The 12,308-nt window shown below is 43.8% G+C and overlaps 1 protein-coding gene across 2 annotated transcripts in view; it reads right to left on the bottom strand.

Annotated features, from left to right (window-relative positions):
* LOC126236957 (uncharacterized) overlaps window positions 1-12,308 on the bottom strand; it is a 28,702-nt gene that overhangs the window by 15,785 nt on the left and 609 nt on the right. The gene's annotated exons all lie outside the window — the stretch shown is intronic.

Below are 12,308 nucleotides of genomic sequence, written 5' to 3'. Positions count from 1 at the left end.
AAGCGCTCAGACCACGTGCTCTGACTACCAAGCAGCAAGCTACACAACATGGCTGTAAGAATAAACCGAATTAGTATGTTTTTCAGGAAAACCGGCCAAATGGTTCAAAATGGCTCTGAGCACTATGGGACTTAACATCTATGGTCATCAGTCCCCTAGAACTTAGAACTACTTAAACCTAACTAACCTAAGGACATCACACAACACCCAGCCATCACGAGGCAGAGAAAATCCCTGACCCCGCCGGGAATCGGACCCGGGAACCCGGGCGTGGGAAGCGAGAACGCTACCGCACGACCACGAGATGCGGGCAAAACCGGCCAAAGTTATTCCTTCCAGTTTCTTTTTCGAAACTGAGCGTTCTATGGACACGGCCGTCATCCAGTACCCGCCCATCTTACCCCTTCACACGCACTTACCACCTCCCCCATCTCTATTCACGTCTTCACGTCCATCTACTCACGCCCATATTCGTCAATTGGAACTTAAACACGATACTGAATATGAAACTGCTCACGATATATTGTAAAGGACCATAAAAAGAAGAAGATATCAGACAATTGACGACATCAAGATTATTGCGCCATAAACAGCTACGAAAAGGAAGGCGTAAAACTGGAAGGAGTGAAGAATGATGAACTTGCAGTGACAGACCTGCGTTATGGACAGAATGCATCATGACTTCTGTGATCATCATTATCGTCATGAACGATGTATTTTCTGAAGTCTCTGCTCCTCCCACCGCCTTACGCCACACTACCATGCGCCCCCGTTACCATTCACTATTCACACTCACCTAAACACGCCCGTTTTCATCAGTTGCAGTTTAAACACGCAACTCCATATGAAACTGCTCACGATATACTGAGAAGGACTAGAGAAAGAAGAAGGTATCAGCTAACTGACATCAAGATTAATTAATCAAAAACAGCTACAAAAAGAATGGCGGAAAACCGGGAGCAGTGCCGGCCGCTGTGGCCGAGCAGTTCTAGGCGCTTCAGTCCGGAACCGCGCTGCTGCTACGGTCGCAGGTTCATATCCTGCTTCGGGCATGGATGTGTGTGATGTCCTTAGGCTAGTTAGGTTTAAGTAGTTCTATATCTGGGGGCTGATGACCTCAGATGTTAAGTCCCATAGTGCTTAGCGCGATTTGAACCGGGAGGAGTGCAAAATGCAGAACTTGCATTGACGGATCTGCGTTATGAGCAGAACATGTCATGATCATCATCAACGGTGTATTTTCTGAAGGTAGTGTCCGGAAAATTCTGACTATTTCAAAAAGAAAGTGACGATCGCCGAGAAGTTGCAACGTGGCTGTTTGTTAAATGGCTAGCTTACATTGAATTACCTGCTTCTGGTCCATGTAAAAGGCCATACTGACTAGTTAGGGCGAGAGAACGGCTGGCGCTAGTAAACTAGTATGAGTGTTTAAGTTGACGAGGACAAGACAATGCCATAGAAACTAAACACCGAACAAACAACGTCATCCTGCAGCTTGTTGGCAGTCCTGTCTTTTTCAAAAAAATCTTTCAATGGACGCTCTATATTCATAAAGCCAGTTTCACTCTCGACAAATTTTCATTACACACCCATTTAAAGTGAAAATTTCCAACATGGTTGATTTGAAATCGATATGCCTTCTTGCTATCGCAAATTGTGTATCCCTGTGTTCCTTCAACCGGAAAACAGCTAATCCAATCGCGTTTGTAAGCGGAGGATAGGGGGAGGGAATGGGGTAGGACAATCAGTTTAGTATGAAATGGTAACCATATCGATATTTATCATTTTCACAAACAACAAGCACAAAAAATGTGAAAGCAGCGACGCATCGCATGATATATGCTAGGATTAACAAAGGATAGAACCATAAATCACTAACCGCAATGATGGTTAAAGTGATCGCTAGAGCAAGCAGAAATCTTGCTGGCCCCTGTTTTGACCAGAACCGAGGTGGAATCTTCCAACATGTCGGTCAGGGGCATGAAGATGGCGTAGTAAATAGCCAAAACTAGACGGCTGAAAGGTGTTTGATTTGACATCCTCTAAAACAGTCGAGTCCCGCAACCAGCTCTGAAAAGATGGACCTACACAGCCATAAGACTTTGGTTTTGTAGTCTTAGAAATGCTTCCATACATTTCCTTAAGGTGACGGTCATAATAATGTGCTCCAAATCACTATCAGCTAAACAAGAAAGTCGATTTATATGCAATTCTCACTTTTATTTGATGGGGAAATTTTCAGACAAAATTACTGATTTAGTCTGCTCATTCTTGTCACCTCTAAGCAATCATTTACCACTCGTATATTTACGCCAGAGCATGACCCAGTTTTTTTCCCTTGAAACAGGTTCGAGACCATAACTGTTACGGCGTAAAGTTAAGCGCCGGCACGCCAGTGGGGAACGAAAGACAAGAGGGCTGTGAGAAGAAGTCAGCCAATAGCACGCTGACCGACCCTTCTTCAGGACGACAACGCGACAGCTGCGGCCCCTAGGTGAAGAGGACATAAGCGCCGCGACCGAGTGGTGAGGACCCAGTTCAATAGCAGCTTCAAGATTAGCGAGTTCTACAGCAACGTAAACTCTAGTTACTTCGCTTGTACTCTCTATGTATCATAGACTTGGGAATTGTCTGTAACGAAGAAGATTGCTTATTTTGAATGTCGCCCTTTGCTTGCGACATATCTGTGTAATCGCAAAAGTTAAGTACAGTAATTTATCTTATTGTAACAAAACTCATTAATACGATTTGTTTGAATTGCTTATCTAGCAAACCGACTATGCACGCTTCCTAGACACCACACTAACTATAAGATGAAAACTGTGGAGATAAGCAAGAATAAAAAAGTGATTGTGATCACGAAATTAGAAATCACCTTCACACTACTCAGTAACAAACAGCTTAGAAAATTGAGCCCCTTGGCCTAAATTTAAAACAGCAAGTAGCGAATGAATTGGCGGTTGACGACGTCTACAAGAGTTTGGTCTACAGCTGTGTCGATTTCTACTTCGACAATGACCATAAATCCTTGAACACCCAGAGAGAAAAATAAATTACTTTCCATTCTCTATGTTAAATTAAACGTGTCGCAGACATAATTCCAACAGAGAGAAACTCAAGGCTATTTACAGGCCAAAAATGTCGTGCAGATCGATTGTACAGATCAAAAATAGCGTGTAGATCGATTTCCGAACAGAGGACTCCTTGCCTCATTTATCGTTCAACAAATACTGTGGAACTCTACTCGAAAAAATAAAGAAAAAAAGCACACACACAAATGGATATTGCAGACCTATCGATTATATGTTTCTCCCAAACAGTGATACACAATGTTTTCTTATAGAAGTGGTTCATAATTTACAACTGAACTCGTCCGATTTATTCGGGCAATGGCAAACAACCCCAGAGAGTGCTGCCCTGGAGTAGTGACCTTCGGCTCTGACCCGTGGCGCCGGGACATTGATATCTCTGTAGAATAAACTCCAATAAGGACTATCGCCGGAAGCAAACATACGGATATCGATTGATCTGTGGTATTTGTTTGCTCATTCATACTGGAAACAGAATGTTCGTCCTTAAAGGACACTCTCGCCTACCTGTAGCTTCTAGCTTCTGTTTCTCCTCTCCAGTTAAATTACCTATCAGCGCAACGCACTTCGTAATTCAGTTCTAAATAGCCTGCGCTAAACACTTCGCTAACGTTGGAACCTGTATAATTACAGTGCCGAAACTGCTCGCACTCAGATTCTAGATCTACATCTACATCGATACTCTGCAAATCACACTTAAGTGCCTGGCAGAAAGTTCATCGTACCACCTGCACAATAACTATTATTCCACTCTCGAACAGTGTGTGGTAAAAAAGAACGTCTATATCGTTCCGTATGATGATCGTTTCTCTCTATGTAACTCGGCGTCAACAAAATATTTTCACATTTGGAGGAGAAAAAATGGCTCTGAGAACTATGGGACTTAACATCTGTGGTCATCAGTCCCCTAGAACTTAGAACTACTTAAACCTAACTAACCTAAGGACATCACACACATCCATGCCCGAGGCAGGATTCGAACCTGCGACCGTAGCAGTCGCGCGGTTCCGGACTGAGCGCCTAGAACCGCTAGACCACCGCGGCCGGCTGGAGGAGAAAAATGGTGACAAAGTTTCAATGATTTTATTCCTAGTTTATCAAAAGTTTTACGCTTCTGAATCGTCTGAGAGGTAGGTCCAGCAAAGACAACGCAACATACTACATATGCACCTCTTTAAGAAATACAATAGTCTTATAGAAACAGTCGACTGGAAAAAAAGGGATGGTATTTTTATATCTTGGGATGATTCTACGGATAGAAGAGCGTTAATCCCTCAGTCTTCATGGATTTTGTGTATCTTCCCTTCCCCTATAAATGAGTTAGCAGCCAACGGTACCATTCGCATTACTGAAAGGTGTTTTCGTCTACTCACGCACACCGTAACATTCGTAAGCCACTGTACGGTGTGGGTTGGAGGGAAGTACAGAAATACTGTCCTTCGATCTTTTGCACACAGCAGAATAGGAGAAAGTAACACATGATACCATATCGAGCACGGAAGGAGAAAGTGCCAACTATTACACAACAGCTGTCTTCTTGAAGTATAAACGATATTAATGTTCCAGAAAAATTTCTGTGTATAGCCTTTCGAAAGGTCATTTGAGGACCGCAGTGGTATGCCTAGCTTTCTGACTGACAAACTGGTGATGAAAAGCAGAGATCAAATTTGTGAAAATCGTCGTTTCATTATTACGGAACTTTCGCAACTACCGCCTCTTCCCAGCAATGAAGACATGGATCACTACACAGCGCTTTGATACTGACGTTAAGCTGCACGCCGGTATAAACCAGGGGTTCCACTGGGAGGTGGAAGATTTCTACAGAAAAACTTGTGTCACGTACAGTAATTGCCTCAGTTTGAAGGCGATTATGTAGAAAAGCAGCTTCAGAGTGTACCTTTAAAATGTATACAACAAAATCTCATTCGTCCATATTGTTAATTTTTTTATTAAAAAACGTCTCTTACTTTCTGAGTAGCCCTCGTTCTCAGAAAATGTTGTTCAGTTGCTTTTAGTACAGTTTCCAGGTAGAGAGTTGTCTACTGGCATCTCATCCTGTAGTCCAGCAACAGAAAATGTGTTTTACAGACGTATACCCAACTCTTTCCTTGACGAAGTTATGCAGAAGGCAGCAAGTCTCTATCATAATTTTCGACAGATTTTGTTAAGAATTTAACGAAATATCCTATTTTACACGAGGTGAACAGAGCTTCCTGCACGTTTACGCACTGTAGCAGCTCTATCAGTGTCAGCCAAGGCTCTGCTTGCTAACCATAGAGCAGCGCTACTAAGTGGCCCCTTGTGAAGCCGGTCCAAAAGTTACGCGAGTGCTCCTCCCGAGTGACTTTGCCTGATAAGAACATCTACCAGTGGTGACGGCTCTGGTTTGGATGGGAGATGGCAGCTGGCGCCTGCGGGCAGTCTACCCGCAGTGCGGGGTACTTGCTGCACGACCGGCGCGGCTGCGGAGTTCAGGGACAGCTGCAGCCGCCGGCAGCTGGCAGCTAGCTGCGGCGCGTGGCTCAGCTGCTGCTGGGACTGCCCGCCGCCAAGGCCAACAAGAAACGCTTTCCGCACGCCGGCTCTCCCAGCACCATGACGCACCTCGCCAGCCGCTGTCTGGCAACATACACAATGGTGAGCCAAAACATTACGGCCGCCTGCTTCCAAGCCTGTTGGTCCACCTCTGATACGCAATACCGCAGTGATCCTGCGTGCCATGGATTCTACACGTACTTGGTAGGTTCCCAGAGATTTGTGGCACCAGATGCGTACGCACAGTTCCCGTCTTTTGCGGGCGGATGATTTGTGAGTGAGGAGCTGGCACCCGATAGCGTCCTAGTTGTGTTTTACAGAATTCAGACAAGCAGAATTTAATGGTCAAGACGTCACGTGAGTTCACTGCGCTGCTCCTCAAACCACTGCAGCACCATTATGGCCTTGTGACACAAACTGCCGGCCGTTGTGGCCTAGCGGTTCTAGGCGCTTCAGTCCGGAACCGCGCTGCTGCTACGGTCGCAGGTTCAAATCCTGCCTCGGGCATGGATGTGTGTGATGTCCTTAGGTTAGTTACGTTTAAGTAGATCTAAGTCTAGGGGACTGATGACCTCAGACGATAAGTCCCATAGTGCTCAGAGCCATTTGAACCATTTGACACAAACTGTTGTCCGGGTGCAAGATGCCATAGATATTGAGGAAGACATCAAGCATAATGGGATACGTCCAGAATGATATTTTCACTCTGCAGCGGAGTGTGCGCCGATATGAAACTTTCCTGGCATTTTAAAACTGTGCGCCGGACCGAGACTCGAAATCGGGACCTTTGCCTTTCGCGGGCAAGTGCTCTACCATCTGAGATACCCAAGCACGACTCACACCCCGTCTTTACAGCGTTACTTCTGTGAGTACCTCGTCTCCTACCTTCCAAACTTTGCAGAAGCTCTCCTGCGGTAGAGCACTTGCCCGCGAAAGGCAAAGGTCTCGAGTTCGAGTCTCGGTCCAGCACACAGTTTTAATCTGCCAGAAAAGTTTCATAATGGGATACAGGTGGTCCCTAATAGTCCACAGCTGTCATGGTGCCTTCGGTCCCATGGAAGCCCAGGTGAATCCCCCACCCCCATAACATAATTCTGCTCCTACAGGCCTGTCTCTGTGATACGGTGAATTCTTCGAACAGCTGTTCAAAAATGGCTCTGAGCACTATGGGACTTAACTGCTAAGGTCATCAGTCCCCTAGAACTTAGAACTACTTAAACCTAACTAACCTAAGGACATCACACAATCCATGCCCGAGGCAGGATTCGAACTTGCGACCGTAGCGGTCGCGCGGTTCCAGACTGCAGCGCCTAGAACCGCTCGGCCACACCGGTCGGCAACAGCTGTTCGCCTGGATGACTGCGTGTCTGTAAACTACCATCGACCCGGTTTGACCCACTGTCTGATTTCACTACAAGCATAATTGACGATGCTGTCGGATCAACATGGGAATACGTAGGGGTTTTCTGCTGCGAAACACCAGTTCAATAATGTGCGCTCAACAGTGTACTCCGCAACACTTGTGTCTCCGCCAGCATCGCACTCTGTCACCAGATCTGCCACAGATCGCGCTAAAATGAACGGGCAAGCCTTCGATCCCTATTTATTGTGATGATGTATGGACGTTCAAATTCTTGTCGCCTATTCATAGTTTCTTCATCTTCATCCATATTCCATAGATACTGAAGACACAGCACGCGAACAGCCGACCAGCATCGCCGTTTCCGAGATGCTCGTCCCAGGTGCAGCACCACAGTAATTTAACCTCCGTAAAAATCGCTTAGTGGTCTAGCGGTTCTAGGCGCTCAGTCCGGAACCGCGCGACTGCTACGGTCGCAGGTTCGAATCCTGCCTCGGGCATGGATGTGTGTGGTGTCTTTAGGTTAGTTAGGTTTAAGTAGTTCTAAGTTCTAGGGGACTGATGACCACAGATGTTAAGTCCCATAGTGCTCAGGGCCAAAAATCGCTTACGCCAGTGTATTTCCCCATTTGTGCGACTTATTGTCGCCAGAATGATTCCCCATTCGTCTCTGCTTCGCTCAAATGCTTCCCTTACCACGTCACGTGCCCACAGAATCACAAGTCAGCATTCAGTGTCGGAATGGGTGTTGGCCATAGTGTTTTAGCTTATCAGTGTATGTCCGTATCTACACAGGTACAGGATGAAAATACATTAACTCCGCCAAACATCTCACTACCGAAGCTAATTATTTGAATTTTGTGAATCATACTGTCCCGTCTACGGTTTCTTATTATATTACATCATGTCGGGAACTACTGTTAACCGACAGTATACCTGGGGTCGCCATAATCTACTGTCAGGACGGACACCGTAGACTTCCATGCATGGAGAACTTTCGGTGCTATAGCAAAACAAAAATTAGATTGAAAATTGCGATAGCTAAGGAGCCGTTGAACAAAGAGAAGAAATTGTTTAGTGGGTCATTGAATAATAACCTAAGGGAGATATCGGCCAAATGATTTACAGGATGATCAGAAACAATCTGGAAAACTTGTAGGCGTATTGCAGGGTAGATCTTGCTGAGAAAAAATCCTTAGCAATAAACTTTCGATACGTTACGCCGTTCCCGAATTAATTAGCATCGAAATTAGCCAATTATGGCGTTGAGCGCATAAATTCAATTGGCCCACCAGAGATGGTGTAGCCAAACGTGTTTTTCCTTTGGTTTCTTAAAACCGAACAAAAGAGCTATACAAAAATTGGATGCAACCCTAGTCAAAAGCTGAGCAGTCTCGTGCCCTATCATCTACGCTATGAGAACAACTGACAATTTATCTAGCGGGCAGCCTGAATTCGTGCACAACGACCTGATTGGCTAACTTCAATGCTAATTAACTCTAAAACGGCGAAACGTATCGAATTTTTTTCTTAACAATTATTTATCACCACAACCTACCCTGCGATACCCTTACACGCTCGTCAGACTGTTCCGAACCACCCTGTGTGCTGAAAATAGGTTTTTGTACGTCGCAGAGACTTGGACGTTGAGAAAGATGAGGAAGAAGGCTAGACGTACTGGGAGTGTGAGTATAAAAACTAGAGGGCTCGAGTTGGAAAGAGGGGTTAAGGGACGAGGCGGTGTTGGTAAGAGTTCAGGACTGGAACCTCTTACAAACCACAACGAAAACAAATGAAAATTGGCTATGCTATACCCTGAGAATACTGCTATTACTGCAGCAAGAAATTGAAGAAATAGTGAAGAGAAAAAGGGTGAGAAGAAGGGGATATCAATTAACGGACCGTGTAATGGAGGGAAGCGAGATCTACGCATAACTGAATAGAAATGCTCAATAAGGGAGAGGCCCTGCCGCATGGTTGAACAACTACTGACGATGATGATATCAACAGTGTAGCATACAAGGTGGTTTAGGGTGCTATAAATACACAGGAGGAGGAAAATAAATTACTCGACATGAGAGTGTATTCAGAATCCTGCTGCCACGATTTTAATTCTGACCTTCGTAATACAAAGAAAACAGTACTTACGATACTGTTCAAACAAAAACATAAATGATGACGTTAATATTGACACAGCCCCACAGTCTGCATTGAGAAATCAGCAGTTCTCGCAAAGCCTCATAAACCGCTTTGTCCTGCATATTCTTAAGGTATTTTCTCTGTAAATACAGCGTAAGTGTCACGATTGTAACTGACGAGTTATAAAAATGGGAATAGCTAATAAAAATACTACCAATGTCAACAATGCTCTTAGATGTCCCTACAACTAAGACTGCATTCTAGATGAACCGGAAATTTTGGGTAACTTTGTATTTCGTCTCAAATGCCTGTTACAACTAAAAATGACTCTCCAGTAATAGTTTAGTTTGGACTGACATGTCTTTACGAGGGCTCCGAGTTTCAAAACCCTACCGGACAGGTACAATTGCCGTTTCCACTGTTTAGACACTTTATGTTAACTACTCAAGTAATGACAATCAACAACTGTGTTTCTAATGTGATTACACGATTCCTACGAACAGTAAGTTGATAGCTATTTAGAACATTAAGTTTACACTGGAAAGCTGTGAGTTTGTGAGGCCCATCAATGGCTGATAACTTGTGTTTCAGTATCGTCAGTTCTTTTATCGAGACATACGTGAAACTCATACGAATATATAAGCTCATGCTTGCGCAAATGCAAATGTAAAATATACTGCTGGGATGCGAAGGAATTACGTTCGCTGCGTTAGACAATCATCATAGCCATTATATCTCCTCTCTCGATTAAGAATGTAGAAGCGAGAAACAAGAACTCCTTCAGTTCATGTAAGCGGATCCAGGATGCAAGCGAATGATGTAATTTTGTTACTTAAGCGCTGATGACGCTGAGGTAACTTCCCGACCTCCAATACAGACCGGGAGCTGTAAACTAGTGGGCCTGTAAGTGACGCAGCCCGCGAAGCACTCGTCCGCCTGCTGCGCTGTCTGGAGCGACCTGCATGCCGCAGGCGTGTTTACATTAAAACAGGAAAGAAAAGACCGTTGCATCTATGACCAAGCACGCCGGGACTGGACAGACAGGTACATGAATATTTCCTTGTAGTCGACCAGTAGCGTAAGCTCTAGCGACTCTCGCAGAAAGCGCTACTGGTGTGACGTGTTCGCTTAGTCAGAGCCAGTTTTCCTCATCTACATAACTGACAACGTAATGTTGATTATTAATAGTTACACAATTGTTCAGTTAGCTACATTCAGTGAGAGGTAATCTTGAAAGTCCTTACCAGAACTCAATGAATATGTTGCAACGAACGCAATAAATGAAAAAGATGCACAACATTGTCTTACTTTGTGTCTCAGTAACAGCACAGTATGAAATTATTTAAACAATATTTAGTTCCTGGTGTTAATGCTAATTTTTGTGATGTGTTTCTTTTCCCAGTATGTAAACCTTCACTGAGTACTTCGCAAAATTAGTCTGCTTTCCGCTTTTCTACTCGATATGGTTCAAATGGCTCTGAGCACTATGGGACTTAACATCTTTGGTCATCAGTCCCACAGAACTTAGAACTACTTAAACCTAACTAACCTAAGGACATCACACAACACACAGTCATCACGAGGCAGAGAAAATCCCTGACCCCGCCGGGAATCGAACCCGGAAACCCGGGCGCGGGAAGCGAGAACGCTACCGCGCGACCACGAGCTGCGGACTACTCGATATTTTGCAGAAAGACGACCTTATTTTCACGGAACGCTGTTGTGGAACACAGGAGCAATGTTATAATTCTGACTGTTGGGTAATTGGCTAAGAAGCATATAAACAACGTACGACAGATCAGGGCACTTCTGGAGGCATACAGACAATAATCTTCCTCTTTATGTATTTGGGAATGCAGTAGATAAGGAAGTATTATATTTGCAGCATATTATTCATAGTGGATCCAGCGAATACGTAGCTGTTGTTAGAAATCTGAATAAATAAAAGCTACAGCTGACGGGCATTATCAGGTGTTCCGGAGTTATTGTTGTGAATACTTTGTGTCCCGGCGCTGAAGGTGTTATTTCCTTAAATAAGATCGTTAAAAGACCTATGTCAAGCAAAATACAGAGTACTATCCTGATGAGAAAATATCATGCAAATAAACTGAAACTCACGGCTAGTGAGCTGCCAAACACTTCACTGCCACGCAGTACACTATCTTCCCACGTTAGAGTATCACCTTTTGGCATTATTTCAAGACTAAAGTTTACGGATAAGCATTACAAATAAGAGACTAATTGTTCGCTTGCATTTGAACTATTTAGTGCGCTTTAAACTAGCGCTACGGTCGCAGGTGCGAATCCTGTCTCGTGCATGGATGTGTGTGATGTCCTTAGGTTAGTTAGGTTTAAGTAGTTCTAGGTGACTGATGCCCACTGCAGTTAAGTCCCATAGTGCTCAGAGCCATTTGAACCTTTAAACTAGGAATCAAATATCAGCAGCGTTTAGTGGCACAGAATTTATCTGCACGAGCTGGAAAGAATAGCAAGGTCTTAATGTGAACTGCAAATGAAAATTGTCACTTGGGCCTCTCTTATTCCTGACAGCTTCAGACAACTGTTTATAAGGAAACATTCAGGAATATGTTTATACGATTTCTTTTGTCTTCAGAATGGGTAATAATGTCACCTTTTACGCATACCCGATTCTTGTAGAAACACTTTATATTTGGCTTTGTGAGACGAGAAATTTATTTTGTGTCATTCTGACAATTAACTGATATTTGTTGTGTCAACCAGCAACGAATATCTGTGTATGAAGACACACATCAACAATAAGACACAGTACACGTTCATTGGTCACAGACTACAAAAATGTAGTCGAGAGCTTAATATATCAAGGAAATCTCAGTGGTAAACAAAAATGGAAAGAAATACATGTTAACATAAAATAGAGAATATTTCTGGAAACCAGTAAAGTAGTAATTTAGATCTTATACGAATATGTATACATCTGCTCGTTTCATATGCATTTGTACTTGTTAGAGTATTGTGTTACGGGTACATGCACTGTCAGTACTAAATTTGGAAAAGACTAACGTTGGTGACAAAACAGCTTGCCGAAATATGGAAACATTTAGATGTCTCCACACGAGAACGTATCGACGTCACCAAATGCTGGAAAATCTAAACTCTATCGAAATTGTGCTTGTTATAGTATTATTTTATAAAGGTAAAAAGTT

The sequence above is a fragment of the Schistocerca nitens genome, chromosome 2 (assembly GCF_023898315.1).
Source record: "Schistocerca nitens isolate TAMUIC-IGC-003100 chromosome 2, iqSchNite1.1, whole genome shotgun sequence".
Taxonomy (NCBI): domain Eukaryota; kingdom Metazoa; phylum Arthropoda; class Insecta; order Orthoptera; family Acrididae; genus Schistocerca; species Schistocerca nitens.
This window is presented reverse-complemented; position numbering and strand designations above follow the sequence as displayed.